Source organism: Helianthus annuus, chromosome 17 (assembly GCF_002127325.2).
Source record: "Helianthus annuus cultivar XRQ/B chromosome 17, HanXRQr2.0-SUNRISE, whole genome shotgun sequence".
In the NCBI taxonomy this organism is placed as follows: Eukaryota; Viridiplantae; Streptophyta; class Magnoliopsida; order Asterales; family Asteraceae; genus Helianthus; species Helianthus annuus.
Window position 1 is genome coordinate 6,925,851 of NC_035449.2, and position 16,920 is coordinate 6,942,770.

Below are 16,920 nucleotides of genomic sequence, written 5' to 3' on the forward strand. Positions count from 1 at the left end.
CTATTAGAGGAGGTTATGTTGCTTTTGCTGGAGATAAAGGCGGATATATTGCAGGAGAAGGAATGGTATCCAACGGGGTTGTAAGTTTTGACAAGATCAACTTTGTACAACAGCTTGATCACAATCTTCTCAGCGTTTCACAAATCTGTGATAAACAGTTTTCAGTACACTTTGATGCAAATGGATGTTATGTGCTGAAACCCGGCTTGAAGATTCCAAAAGAATGGATTCTCTTATCAGCTCCAAGGATAAATGATTTATATGTCCTTGATATAAGCCAAGCAATTACAACGACTGCACAAGCAACTTGTTTCATTTCAAAAGCCACTGAAAAAGACTCTATCTCTTGGCACAGACGTATAGGTCACATTCACTTACGGAAAATGAATCATTTGGTGTCGAATGAATTAGTGAATGGTGTTCTTCTTAAAAATTTCCATCTTCAAGACGTCTGTGTTTCATGCCAAAAAGGTAAGCAAACTAAGAAGCGCCATCCTACAAAGAAGATCAACACGGTGGCAGTTCCTCTTGAAGGTTTGCACATGGATTTGTTTGGTCCTGTCAAGCACAAAAGCATCAGGAATGATCAATACTGCCTCGTGATAACTGATGATTATTCAAGATTTTCTTGGGTGGCATTTATGGCTCACAAGAGTGAAACATTCGGTATTATCAAAAACTTGATCATTCAGATTGAGAATTTGTATAAGTTGAAGGTTAGACGGATACGCAGCGACAATGGTACAGAATTTAAAAATCATGCTATGACGGAAATTTGCACATCAAAAGGTATTCTTCACGAATTTAGTGCGGCTTACACTCCTCAACAGAACGGTGTCGCTGAACGTAAGAACCGTACATTGATCGAGACTGCTAGGACTATGTTGGTAGAATCGTAGTTGCCCATTCCATTCTGGAGTGAAGCTGTGGCCTCCGCATGTTACACATTGAATCGAGTCCTTACAGTCAAGAGACATAACAAGACCTGCTTTGAGCTTCTACACAAATGAAAACCAGATTTGTCATATCTTGAACCGTTTGGAGCTCCCTGCACAATGATCGATCCTAATGGAAAGTTTGAGGCAAAAGCTATTGAAGGTCACTTTCTTGGTTATGCCACCCCGAACTTAAGAGTCTGGAATCTAGAGACTAAAAGGGTTGAGGAATGGTCTGAAGTCAGAGTACAAAGACACACTTTGCCAGTCAAAAATCCAGGTCAACCATGGATGTTTGAGTACGATGACTTTTTCAATTTGATCAATGTTGAAGCAGTTGAAGAAAATGCTGCTGCAAGGATGTTTTTCGAGAGTGACAACGCAACAGATTCACCGTTGGTTCGTCCAATTATTGTCAATCAAGAACCATCTTCAGTAAACAATAATGCTCTCGACAATGAGGATTTTCATGATGCAACCGAACTGAACGAATCTTCAGAAGAGAGGATGATGAATTTCTAGATGCAGATCAAGAAGCTCCAACAACAGCTGTACAAGGTACTTCGAAAGCTACAACTCCAGTTGATAACCCTAAAACAGCTGAAGCTACTGCATCATCCTCTTCGTCAGTTCCGGGTATTGAATTAGTTGTTGATCTCAATCTCAACAATCTGGGTACAAACATTCCAGTTCCGGAAAATCCAGAAACAAGGATTCATAATACCCATCCTCAACAAAACATCATCGGTAATGTACAGAGCGGCATTCAAACAAGAAACATGTTGCGAAACAACAACAATGCAGGCCTGTATGCGGTGATTCGAGAATCTGGTCAACAAAACGATTGGTCTTTTGCGTGCTATGTCTCACAGGAAGAGCCAAGAACTTGGAAAGAAGCTTTGAAAGATAACTCTTGGGTTGAAGCAATGTAGGAAGAACTGCAACAATTCCAGAAACTTGGTGTATGGAAGCTCGTAGAGAAACCTGCTAATTACAAGAAGATTGGTACCCGTTGGGTGTATAAATGCAAAAAGGACGATCGTGGAATCGTTATTCGCAACAAAGCAAGATTGGTCGTTCAAGCTTTTCGTCAGATTGAAGGTATCGACTACAACAAAGTGTATGCACCTGTTGCACGTCTGGAAGCAATTTGGATCTTTCTGGCTTATGCGTCATTCAAAGGATTCAAGGTTTACCAGATGGACGTCAAAAGTGCTTTCTTACATGGTCTAGTCGAAGAAGAGGTGTATGTTGAACAACCTCCAGGTTTTGAAGATCCTATCCATCCCGATCGGGTTTGGTTGCTGAACAAAGCTCTCTATGGTCTACATCAAGCACCACGAGCCTGGTATGTAACCTTATCTAATTATCTGCTGGAGAATGGATTTCGCGGAGGTCTTATCGATTGCACTCTCTTCATAAAACAACAAGATGGAGATCTTCTACTGGTACAGGTATATGTGGATGATATTATATTTGGTTCTACTAACAATGTTATGTGTAGGGATTTCGAGCGTGTAATGTAGGATAAATTCGAGATGAGCGCTATGGGGGAGATGACTTTCTTTCTGGGCTTGCAAGTGCAACAAACGAAGTCTGGGATTTTCATCCATCAGACTAAGTATGTTTAAGACATTCTGAATCGATTCCAGATGTCCGACACATCACCCATTGGTACCCCACTGCAGCAAAATCATGGAATCAATCCAGACTTGAAGGGTGAACTCGTTAGCTCTTCATACTACCGCGCGATGATTGGATCCCTTATGTACCTCACAGCATCAAGACCAGATATAATGTATCCAACGTGCCTGCTTGCCAGATATCAAGTGAACCCGAAGGCCTCACATCTTGCAGCTGTAAAAAGGATTTTTCGTTATTTGAAGGGTTGCCCAGACACCGGTCTATGGTACCCTAAGGATGATAACTTTGACTTAGTCGCTTTCAGTGATTCTGATTTTGGCGGATGCAAAATCGACGGCAAATCCACAACTGCTGGATGCCAGTTCTTAGGAAATCCTCATAACATGGCAGTGCAAGAAGCAGACTTGTGTCGCTACATCAACTTGTGAAGCTGAATACATTGCTGCCTCAAGTTGTTGCTCCCAAGTCCTGTGGATACAACAACAAATGCGTGATTACGGTTTTGAATTCCTAACTACTCCTATTTTAGTCGATAATTCTGCTGCTTTATCTATCACTAGAAATCCTGTGCAGCATTCAAGGACCAAACACATCGAAATTAAGTATCACTTCATACGTGATTGCTTTGATAAAAGGCTTATCGATGTTGTTAAGGTCCACACCGATGACCAACGTGCCGACCTTTTTACCAAAGCATTTGATAAATCAAGATTTGACTTTTTATTATTGGTAAACGGCATTAAGGTCAAGCAAGAGTAATCCACATCGGAAAATCGTTTTTGTAAATATCTTTGTGTTTTTAAAATTATTGTAAGTTTGTTGATTTTAGGGGGAGTACATCCAAATTTGAAAATTCAAAAACATCGAAAAATTTCAAAAACTCAAAAAAAAAAAAACAGAAAAACAAAAATGAGTTTCCTGGCGAGCACAAGAGAAAATGATAGTACATCAGTGGTCTGTTGAAACCTCTTTGAGCTTAAAAGGAAAAATGAAAAATGTTAAGCAGCTCTATATAAGATGTATCGGTAGACTCACAATCATCTTAAAGTGTGCAGGGTGATATAAACTTAAATCGACTGAAGACCAGGTGGGAACCACTCATTGGCATATGGTCTTAGTGCCGAAATTTCGTTTGAGAGATTGCCGAGGTTCTGAGATATGTGGTCTTTATGATGTTTATCATCTGGGTATCATGGTTGTTTCTTTTACCGAAATATAACGTAGATGAAGTCTAGATCTTCCATGATACCATACATACGTGTACATATTGCATACGACCTCAATAAGTGATCAACAATCACATGTCCAAACAAAATAAGTGATAATATATCACATTTATCCGGGAGTCAAGTTCGTCTTTTTGCTGTACGAAAGTACTGACCAGTTCACGGACTTGCTCTTGTGTCCTTCATGCATCTGAAAATCAAGTTCCTCATCAATAAGTGATTCTATCACATAGGGCTTGTTTTTATCAAAATAAGTGAGTTTCTCACATTTCATATACGTCAAAACAGATGATAAATGGTATACTCACCGGTAAGATGAACCCTCGTGCATACCTTGATACGGGAATGTGTCGTGTGTGGATGAACACCGGTCGGTAAGTATAAATCATACCTTAACGTATTCCCTCTCCATGATTACATATGATAAGTTGAGCTTATGTGGACAACAATACCGATAATTGTTATAGGATGCTTATCTAAATGTTAACTAATTGAACAACAAGAGCGTTTTGGCGTGACCGACTGATATGATTCTCTTACCCTCGAAACTCACAAAAAGAATGTTTGTAAATATTTATTTAATGCTTTCAGTTTCTGTATCTTTGTATATATTTATTTACTGCTTTCTGTCTTTACATTTGAAATATTCAAAAATTCCAAAAAGATTTTATTTCTATCTTATTTTCAATTGTACGATGTTGGATCTCGAGTCTTCGTTGCCTGAAACCTGAATGAAAACCAAAACGACCGAATCTTCTTAAACGGTCAGAGTTTGCAAGTTTTGAAAGTTAATAATCATAATTGAAAAATCTGTTAACTCTTCAAACCAAATTGTCGGACGGTAGTTGAAAACATGGTCACATGTGTGTCGTTTGTTTATGTTAACTATATTCCAAGCAGTTGTTCTCATTACGTGTTTAGCTTTCTTGCATGTGCAGATGCTAAAGGCGAGGAGAACATGTTCGATGATAAGCTTCGGAATGAAGACACGACGTGAAGGCACTCAAATGATAAAGATGATCGAGTTGCCACTGATCAATCAGTCAACACCACAAGGATCTAAAGCATTGAAGATCAAAAGATTCACAAGCATAATCAAAGGGGGAGTTTATTGATACACTTCCTAAATGAAAGCGGGACTTTGTTAATACAATTTCTACTTACGACACGTGAAGACTTTGAAAATCCTCCGACATGGAAGACATGGAAGATGAACCTCACGAGTAGCGTCCAAGGGGGAGTTTGTTGATACATATTTTTTGGACGCGGCTCGGTTCGGCACGACTCAACTCGACTCGGTTAGGTTCGGCTCAAGCCCGACATCACGACATTCCTTCGTCGTGCGCCCCAGAGTTCGACACGCGAAGCACGGAGAGCCGTGAACCAATTCCCGAGAACACATCACCATGATGATGTCATGTCTAATTAGTCAATGCATACTTTGAATGAAATCAACGTGATTTCATTGTTTTCATTCAATGGAAATTAAATGCACGTGGACTGTTTGTTTCAAATCCCAAACATGACAAGCCCAACATGTGACGAACCTTAAGGTTCGTTGGAATGTGAAAGTGACAACCTTCGTCACACATGAAGGTTTGTCACCTTACTGAGAGTTCGTCACATCTGTTGACGAAGGTTCAACCTTCGTCGATTACACTGAAGGTTCGTCAATCATGTGAAGGTTCGTCATACCTGCACTATATAAACAGCAACAGAAGACAAACAGAGTAGATAAGTCTGAATAGATTTGATAGCGAACACACTGTAACACACACACACTGAGAGTTTACAGAGACTATTTGTAAACATTGCTTTGTAACCGTTTTCTAGATTAATACAATGGAGTGTTAATCGGTGAATCTCGTGTTTGTCGTTTTTGTGTTCGTAACTTGGTTTAACTTACCCGTTTGGATTCCGCACTTACGGGTTTGTCGGAAAACAGGGAATAGAGGTTACTCGATCCTCCGGGTGGACCTACAGTTAGGTTTGTTCATTTAGCATAACCAAACGTGAGCACGATGGTACAACTTTTTTTGTTCATGTTCCTTTGTTGTTCGTTAAGAAAATGAACACGTTTGTGTTCATCTGTTAAACTTATAAATGAACTGTCCACAACGTAAACAAACAGAAAAGAATATAAAGAAACACAAACAAAGAAGTCAAATATATACATATATATACACATGTATATAGGAACAAGGTTACGAGAAATTTATTTATTCTTGAGAGAACTAAAAAACTCCATACTTATACCGTACGTCATATGTGCAGTTATCATACTATATATATGAAGTATATAATGTGTATATGTTGTATATCGTATACTGCCTATACGTAATATATATTGTATATATGTAATATATGTAGTATATATTGCATATGTCGGATATTGATTTTTTTTAATTTTCTCACAAATGGGATTTTTCTCATGATCATTACCATATATATATATATATATATATATATATAATTCATCAAAACTTAAATAGACATAAACTAATGTGGTTTATCAGTGAAGAAGCCTAGTCATGAGTTGCATCAAGAGCTTATATATATATTTACATATCGCATGAGCGCGAAATGTTACATACGTTGGAATGGTGGCAATGTTCCAATTGCAGAATCAGATGTTGGAAAGGTTGCATAAAGAGCTTATATGTACATTGTGATTGATGTGATATCATTTATTATATAAGATACATGAAAGTGATGTAACTTCATCAATTCAATTTCGTTACATGGAATATAATGGAATTGTAAATAGATTTTAAAGAATTCCATTGAAATCCCATAATGTGTTTGGTAGGTATAATTGTTAATGGATTTTAAATGTAAATACGTAAAATGATATAACTACCTTTTATCTAGAAAGAATGAGGTGAACCAGAAAATTTGGATTCAATTCAATTCCTTCTTTTGTTGAAACGAACACGACAAGAAATTATATCCACCTTTAAATTCCATTTAGAATCCATTGTCTTTGTATCAGAGCTGTCTCTGGGCAAGTATAAATATGGGCCCTATAAAAGTTCGAGTTATGTTTGCACAATGTATTGCCACCCCTTTTATTTGTTACTTCATTGACTATAAAATTATAATCTAAATGAGGTAATGAGTAAATGGTAAATTGGTTAAAAGATGATTTAAATGTTTAATGGATACTTTAAATGTCAATGAGTGAGTAGGTCTGGACGAAAAAAATATGTTTTTAAACTTAGTTATAGGTTTTTATCTAAACAAATAGTGGGAGTTGGGTTTTTTTATTAGTCGTAGTGGTACCACTATTGTCATAGCATTCGAAAGAGAAAACACAAACAAAATAAAGTTGTAATACCGCTAAAAGGATATCGACACATATTTGGTTTGTTGGTTTTTTATTGATTAACTTAAAAATCAAATGATTTATTATATTAAATTTGAGTTAAATAATTAAAAAAGAAAATCTTCACGATGAATTAAATAATAAAAGAAAATAGATTAATAAAAATAAACTCCTAGAATTACATGATATTATTATAGAATTACATGGTATTATTATGTTAAATTTGAATTAACTAATTAGAGAAAGAAAATCCTCACATTGAGATAAATAATAAAAGGAAATAGATTAACAAAAATAAATTCCTAGAATTAAATAATTTTATTATGTTAAATGGTATTAAATTTCAAATCAAATATCGATTAATATTTAAGAGCATTAATTTTAAATCAAATACATGCATAATATATATACTTTCTATAAAAGGAGAAATCCAAGTGACATAAGAAAAGCTGAGGTGTTAGCCAGAGAGCATGTCCAATAATGCTTTTCTTATGTCATTATTACATCATAAAGCCTAATATATAAAGACTTTAAAATTCAAAGTTGGCCCACTTTCACCTTTTCAAAGTCTGCCTATCAAACCATTGCCATCAAACCACTGCCCATCTCCAAACCTTTTCAAACCTCTGATGATTCAAAATTACCACTGATGATTCAAAATTATGGCTCTAGATTCAAAATTCAAAATAATGGCTCCAGATATATATTCCAATCCTATATATTCTAATCAAAATCCAAAATTCTGGCTCCACATTCAAATTTCAAAATTCAAACCATATATATTCTAATTCTAATGCTATAAATAAGATATAATTATCTGGCTCCACATTCAAATCTCTCTCGCTCATATCTACATATGAATTTGGCTCCACGTTCAAATTTTAATTTATCTCTCTCCTTTATATTTGCGATCATATCTCTCATGATTGAGCCGGTTAATTTTCATATACAGTTCTTTGTTCCAATATCATTGTTCCAACATCGTTGTTTCATGGAAGCTCTGTTTCACACACTCACCTTTGACCTTGGCTTTGCGGGTTATTTTAGGTTTGTGGATTCTTTTAAACTGTTGATATATGTTGATAATATTTATTTTAAGGTGTTGATATATTTCAGTTTTTTTTTTACCGAGCGAGCAGTGGGGAGTTCTTCTGCACTGTTTTTTAAGTCTGAAGTGCAGAAAGTGGAGTACTTTTTTATAATAAATGAAGAAGTTAATGGTAATTATGAGAATCTGTTTTTTGTAATTTTATTTTTGTTCTTTCGGTTTTTCAAGCAAGTTGAGGATCAAGTATATGAGGATAGGGCTACTGTTCAAGAGCTGAAGAGCTGAAGAAGTGTTTTGGTGATGTCTTTCTGCACTTCGGAATTCAAAAACAATGCAGAAGCTTTTTCAATACGTTTTACTACCATTATATCCTTCTTTTACATTAGAGTTGAAGAAATATACAAGTTGAGGATCAAGTATGTGAGGATAAGGCTATTGTTCAAGAGCTGAAGATTAATAAATTTCTGACGTGTGCGCGTCTACACATATTTTTATAGTGAAATTACACACGCTTTGGTTTTAAATTTATAAAAGTGATTATTACTTTAACATCAAAACACACAAAAGAGGCAAGTGTACCCCGTCATATATGTAGTAAAGTATAGGTAAGAACCAAGTATCGATCCAAGGAAATGGGCAGAGGAATAATACTAGACCTTTGTCATTAAATTAACGGAAGAAAGATAAGTTATTTGATTTTATAAAAACTAAAGTGAGCGTAAACAAATACATAATAAAACATAATAGACTCCAAATAAGAAAATAAGTATATAGCCTTGCTTTATACACAACCAAAGCATGTCAACTATGTCGGTTTTGTCACTAGAAACATTTGGTCAATTCTTCATTTTCAAGACAATTAGTATCCCTTTCGGGAGTCCTAACATGACAATCATTCGGAAAGCTAAAACGATAAACACACTTTAACCACCTAAAATTGTTCTTTAACGTGCAATTGATAAATGTCTATGAAAATCTCTTAAAAATAAGTTAGTCATCCGTTAGGAGTTTTCTAACCTCACTTAATCAAGGAGAGTGACACCGATAAACACAATGCAACCACCAAGACAAGCATAAACTAGATTAAATCACAACCGAGTTTATTTTACAAATCTTGCACATAAATTCACCAAGATAACAATTTTGGCCTAAACTACTAACTAAGCTAACAATTCATGACAAGTATTCATAACGACACCATTTAACCCGTAAAGGCCCTTACGCGTAGGAAAGCTTTATCGATTAACAATAATTACCTTTTATTAAACCACTAACCATTTCTAGTATCATGGTGCACACATTTCAAACAAGTTAAACATGTTAATCATGTTCAAAGTCTACTAATACATGATTAATTAAGCTTCATCTTTCAACTATCTCAACTAACCAAATACTAATCATCCAACATAATTACTTATAATCAAGAAATCAACATCAATAAACAAGGTTGCAAACTAATCATCAAAGATTAACCTAGAAAATGTTTCAAAGTGTCATTACAAACATAATCAACATACTAATGGTTATAATGAAGCAAGGGATATAGTGTTTTTGCCCAAAGGCTTACATTAATACATAATGATCAATCTCAATGCTTGAAACATAACAAAATTATGGAAAGACTTAAGAATTCAAACCATAAACAAGCATAAGAATGAGAATCCTGATAGAAACGGAGCTAATCGGCACAATGTGGCTTGAATCCGGGTTAAAAGCAAAGCCTCCAGGGCTTGTGAAATCGCCTGATGAGCTCCCAAAAACCCATAATATCGAACAAAATGCTACTGTCTATTTTTTATAACATTTTGCGATCGCACGATCGTGCCAATAAAGTGCACGACCGTTCACTTTTACATTACGTTGCACCATACTTTTGTGACATCAGCAGAGTTGACCGGTCTTCGATCTCGCACGACCGTTCACTTTGTTGCACGAATGTGCGTTTCCGGCTAGGGGTGCACTGACTCTTGAACGGGCAGTGCCTTCCCGGGTTGGGCTTGGTCATCGATTTTGCATGGGAGTGCCGCAAGTCGCACGAGCGTTCCACTCCGAGAAAGGCTTGCACCCCGGATCGCACTGGCGTGCACTGACGGGCTTGGTTATGTTGTTGGAACCGCACGGTCGTTCCTCTTATCGCACGACCGTGCCAAACACCCAGGTCAGAATTCTTCACAGAATGTTCGCAACTTTGTCGTTTCGTCCAGAAAGTCCTTGTTTTCATCATCTTCTTGTTTGGCATGCTGTTTTAGACCTGTAAACAAAAGTATACTTGATTAAATATCCGATTAACGGTTTTACGGTCAAAAACGCATAAAATGGGGGTAAAATGGAGGGACCAAAATATGTGTAAATTGGTGAATATCAATTTCGTTGTTCAGTTCTTAATGTAATTGTTGATCTATCATCATATGTAATATGTAAATTTTATTTTTACTGATTTGAGCATCAACAGTTGTTAGTGTTGATACCTGCTATTGTAAATGTTGAGTTGCTATTGTTACTAGCATCTGTTTGGCAAAAGATGCATCCACTGTTTAGAGGTATTGTCTGTTCTCATAGAAGTTCTGAACATTTTAAAAAATAGCTATTTTGAAAAAAATTTGACAAAAAATCTTTAAAAGTCTGTTGAAAACAGCTGTTTTTAAAACAGCTGTTTGGCAAAAGATTCATCCACTGTTTAAAGGTATTTTCTATTCTCTTAATTCCTGTTTTTTTTGTAACGACTGTTGAGTTGCTACCGGTGCGAACATCTGTTATTCTCAACAACAGTTTCCAAAGAATTGTCAATGATTAACACAATAGAAGTTCTGAACATTTGATATTGCTCAACGTCTTTAAATGAAGAGGTTTTTTACTTCTGTTGATTTACCACTGCTCAATTGTTCTGAACATCTGTTATTGCTCAACAATTCCTGTTTTTGTGTAACGATTGTTGAGTTGCTACAGATGCGAACATCTGTTATTCCCAACAACAGTTTCCAAAGAATTGTCAATGATTAACACAATAGAAGTTCTGAACATCTGTTATTGCTCAACGTCTTTAAATGAAGAGGTTTTTTACTGCTGTTGATTTACCACTGCTCAACAGTTCTGAACATCTGTTACTGCTCAGCTGTTGATTTACCACTGTTTACAACATTTGTGTCTGATGAAGTGGTAGTCGCAACTCAACACAATAGAATTGTCAAATCCACAGCAGTTTCCAAAGAATTATCAATGATTAACACAATAGAAGTTCTGAACATCTGTTATTGCTCAACGTCTTTAAATAAAGAGGTTTTTTACTGCTGTTGATTTACCACTGCTCAACAGTTCTAAACATCTGTTATTGCTCAACTGTTGATTTACCACTGTTTACAACATTTGTGTCTGATGAAGTGGTAGTCGCCTTTGTTTGCCATGTAGATTATTGTTGGTCTTTAAATGAAGAGGTTTTTTTTTAATATTTTTTTTGCAGAGGTTTAAAATTTGTCCTTTCAGTTTCTTGATATTTACTATTGAAAATTTATTTTTTAAATGTTTTGCATTAAATGGCTGCTGATATTTAATATCAATTTATTCCTTTATATTAAAAGTCTGTTGAAAGGACTGCTAACTTACTATTGTTGTATAAGATCTGTTGTTGTCCAACAGTGGTTTCCAAATTTTGCTGAAGGTTATTGTCTGTTCTCATAGGTTCTGTTTAATCTGAGGACTGTTGAGTTACTAATGTTGTCTAACATCTGTTGTTGGCCAACAGTGGTTTTCGCAACAACTGTCATCCATTATCAGAGCAGAAGTTGTGACGTGGACAGATGTTAGCCATCAGATCTTTCTAACTTCTGACACGTCAGCATTCACCTTTTCAGTTTATAAACCGCTGTTTCATCCCCAAACAAAGGTTTTACTTTCATCTGGAGTTTAAAATTCAGCAGACCGGTTTCCACCTTCTTCTTCAACACTTCTTCGTCAACCTCTCGCAACTTTCAATTCCGATCATGAATTTGGTGATGAAAAAATCGCATAACTACGTTGCTATTTTTGAGAAAACTGAGAACAATACTCTCTATCATTCGATGATTGATGTTCTTACATCATCAAAATATAAGGTCATTCTTACCGCCGACGCACCCATTTTCCAAGAGACGCTTCGCGATTTTTGGGTTAATGTGAGTATTAAAGAACAAAACAATGTGGCCGTAAGTATAACTTCAAAAGTCGGAGGTGAATCGGTTGCTATTACCCCAAGTACCATATCAACAACATTTGAGGTATACGACTTGGCAGGTAAGACTTCTTTTCTGAAAAATGAGATTCAAACATACTCTAAGGGGAGGGGATATGATGGAGAGTTGAATAAGGCCACTATGTTTAAAGGTAATTTTCCACCGCCGATGAAATTCCTGTTCCATACTTTCTTAATCTGTCTCTCAAATAAAACTACTTCTTTTAATGAAATACCTTTGAAAATTCAGTCATTGGGGTATGCAATTTTGACAAATACTAATTTTAACTACTCCTAAGCACTGTTTGCTCATTTGGTTGCAAATTTAAATAACATTAAAAAGGGCAAAACTGCTGCAATTAAAAAGGGGAAAGTTTTGCTATTAAAAAGGGGAAACCTGCTGGTTTTCTTTTGTTTCCTAGACTATTAAGCTACTACCTGCAAAAACATGTTTCTCAAAAAGCTTTTTGAAAAAGGTGAAGGTATTAAAATGAATAGTCTAACTTTTAACCGCCTTATGGCTAAAGAATCAGATGTTTTCAAAACTGAAGCAAAGGGGAATGAGGAAATTTTAGATGAGTCTACAACTGCTCCTCAAACGTCTGTTGCTGAGCCCACTGCTCTTGGTGATCACAACACTACAACCACTACTGTGAAACCCCCACCAACAAAACTTAAAAAGACCAAAACAAAATCCAAAAAGCCCACCGAAGCCATCAAAACGGGTCCTCTGGAAGATGAGATCCCAGAGGTTAACACCGTGACAACACAGATGTCACTACAAACCACTGTTGCTACTTCCTCACAACATGCGGGAAGATCTCAGTCCATAAGCCAAACTCCTCATGATTCCTCACAAAAGGAACATGTTGTATTCACAGGGACACCACAATATGATGTCATACCCCTCATATGAGAGTATACTTAAAAGCCCTTCTCCCGCGACAATGTCTCTTTCGACAACAATCCCTTCATCTTCCATTCCACCAAAGTTTGTAACACTGCTTCAAGCTATTGACATTCAGAGTGATAGGAATCCCTCTCACGAACACTTTACTGAGAGTTTAACTTCAACAATAGCTATGTCTGAACCTTTTCAATTACCTAACCCAGAAATAGTTGAGGAGGCCACACCTCTTGAATTTCATCAAATTCTTGATGGTTTTTCAAGTGGAGCAGCTACTACAAATGTCAAATCCACTGATTTACATTTGGACAGTAGTTTCATCAGTCAGACTCCCTTGAAAGCAACCACTGCTATGTCTATCAAGGTATCCACTGGTGAGTTCAAGTTAACCACGGGTGAGATCACTAAGGTAACCACTGATGCAGAGGGAAGTCCCTAGAACTAAGAACAAGGGGCATCTGCTAATGAAAATTTGGAGATATCTCCTCTTTCAAAAGCAGATACAACCACCTCTGGTGGGAATTCAGATGATCCTATTAAGTTAGGTGATGGATTAAAATACCAGGATTTGACGGACAGGATATCTAACTTGGAAACAACTGTTGCTGATATGAAAGATCAATTGAAGCAGTTGGTGGATGCTTTCAAAAGTCGACCTTCTCATCAGCAGTTATGCCAAGAGCTTTGGAATTCGGTACAACCCATTCTTGCAGCTCAAAGGGAACTGGCCGAGATTCAACTTAATATCCACATGAAGCTAATTAGAGTTATGATTGAATCAAGATACAAAGACACACATGCTGACATCAAGGGCATAAAAGAATGCATTGCAAAGTTAACTGGTACTACCCCTACACCTGTGTTTGAAAAAGACGATGAAGATGATGCTGAAAAGAGGGAAAAGGATTCCATGAAATACTTTGGCAAACCAACACCAAGGAATCAGCCAAAACAAAATCCAAAGCCTGCCAAGCAAACTTCTGCAAAATCTCCTGGAAAATCTGATACTGGTAAGAAAAAGGGAATTGATGATTCTGTTAACAAATAGACAGATAAGGAGATTGAACGAAAACATAAGAGGAAGCATACAAAAGAGGAAGATGAAGTGCTTAACATTGGAACTTCAAATAGTAGAAAATCACAGAAAGATAATGAATCACCACCAGAAAAACCAACCACTGCTACGAAACTCAAAACCACTGCTGAACCTAAGAAGTCAGATTCTGATACACCTAAAACAAAACTCTCACCAGAAAAACCACCTGTCAAAAAGCAGAATACAAAATCCTCATCACCACTGCCAACGTTGACCGAAACAATTGTTGATGCAACAAATGTTTCAGCATATGTTAAGACAACAACGGTTGAGACACCAGTTGTTTCAACAGTTGTTAGTCAATCCACTGATTCTACCCAATTTCAATTTCCATCACAATCAACCCTTACAGTCATGTCACCTTTTTCTTCCCTAACTACAAAAAAAATGCCATTTAGTGGCACACACTTTTAGTGACATTTAGCCTTTGTGCCACTAATTTAGGTTTATAGTGGCACTTTGAGTATGCCACATTTGATTAACACACACTTTTGGTGGCATATAGTTTTTATGCCGCTAATATAGATTTTTAATGGCACTTTGTGCATGCCACATTTATTTAACACATACTTTTACTGGCATTTACCTTTTATACCACTAATTTATGTTTATAATGACACTTTGCGTATATCATTGATAATTTCAAGCAACTCTAATTTCCTTTATTGAAACCCATATCTGATCTGTAATTCCAAAATGTAAAACAATACTAACAAAAAGAATATATAAAAAACAAACAAAATTTCATCATAGTTAGTTAAGAACCACTGTAACTAATGAATCCATCAATATCCAAAAAAATAGATATGATAAGGCCATAATTCATGACAATTTGTGACAACCTGATCCATGCAAATAAGTTATACTACTTTTTTTCATTTTTTAAACTCATAATTTAAACACATAAACATTAAAAATGATATATTAAAAAAAATAAAAAGGAGTGATTATATTAGTTTCAAATAGGGGTGCAAACGAGCAAAGGCGAGTCCGAGCTCGACCAGGCTCGAGCTCGAGCTAGATTAACTTATGAGAGCTCGGGCTCGAGCTCAGCTTGTTGGTATTTTCTTAAGCTCGAGCTCGGCTCGTTTATTATCTATAAATTAATATATTAAATAAAAATAATATAAATAGACTTTTTAGGCTCGCGAGCTCGATAAATGAAGCTCGGGCTCGTTTACTAAATAAGCTTATTTTTAGGTTCGAGGTCGGCTTGTAAACAAGTTTAAATAAGCTCGGCTCGACTCGGCTCATTTGCACTATGGCTCGTAAGGTTTGACGAGCCTAACGAACTTCACATGTGAGGCTCGAGCTCAAGGTCGATAAACAAACGAGCTTTATTTTAGGCTCAAGCTCGGCTCGGGCTTGATAAGGCTCGGCTTGTTTTGAGCTTTTTCTCGAGCCGATCTCGAGTAGCTCGCGAGCCACTCGGCTCGTTTGCACCCCTACGTGAAACCGAAACCGGTTATTAAAATTACCCAGTTTGTGCTCCTCTATGTGTCATTGGCCACAACGTATTTCTATATGAACACAAAACAATGGTTTTAGACCATTAGTCTGTTAAACTCGGTATCTACACACCTAATCTCCATTTTGTTTCAACTTTTCATTTTCTAGACTTTGTTTCTTTCAACATTCGGTTTAGTTATAATTTGCAAGTCATGGTAACAAACTAATGGCACTGCGTGAAGTTTTCTCTGCTCTCCTTTCTCTCTCTCTACAACCTTTTACCTTCACCATCATCCAATATACATATTACAAGAAAGCTAATCTAAAACTATAACCGTGGATTGACAATCAGACGACCCAAAGTAAGAAGGGTATTGTTTCCAGCCGTGCTTTTTCAAATATAAAGTAACTAGGGGTATTCCTTTTCAGTCGTTGCGCAACATCACAATTTAGATTCAATTAGGTACGGTTACAAGCATTCCTCATGTTAATAACAGTTTGTCATTAATCTATCATGGTGTTGTTTATAGTGCACCGAACAAAATTTGAGACGCTTATGCGTACAACTTCCTGTCATTAGCATACGGTTTACCATTAGTTACAAGTTTTTCAAAGGTAATCCGTTGCGCTGCTTATGTAAGCAGGCAATAGTGTAGTCAGTACACAGTCGAAGATGTGTTGTTTCCCTGGCAAAATAACCTCTGCACCTAAATATATTAAAAACATATATTATTTCAGTATAAATCGCAAAACTAACTCGGAGAAAAAAAAAAGAGTAAATTGCGGTTTTGGTCCCTATGGTTTATTAGCCATTGCAATATTTTACAATTTTGAAAAGTATTGCAATTTTGATACTAATGTTTTCATTTCATTGCAATTCCAGTCCACATTACTAACCTCATCCATAACTTAGTTAAAACCAAGTCACATGACTATCATGTGCAGGGGCATTATCGTAAATAACCATAAATATGAAAGAAATAATGTTACTACTTAACTTCTGTTTCTTTCTTCTTCACATCCCAAACCCTAATACATCAGCTGATGTAAACGAATAATTGAAACTATTTAAATGACTAACAACGT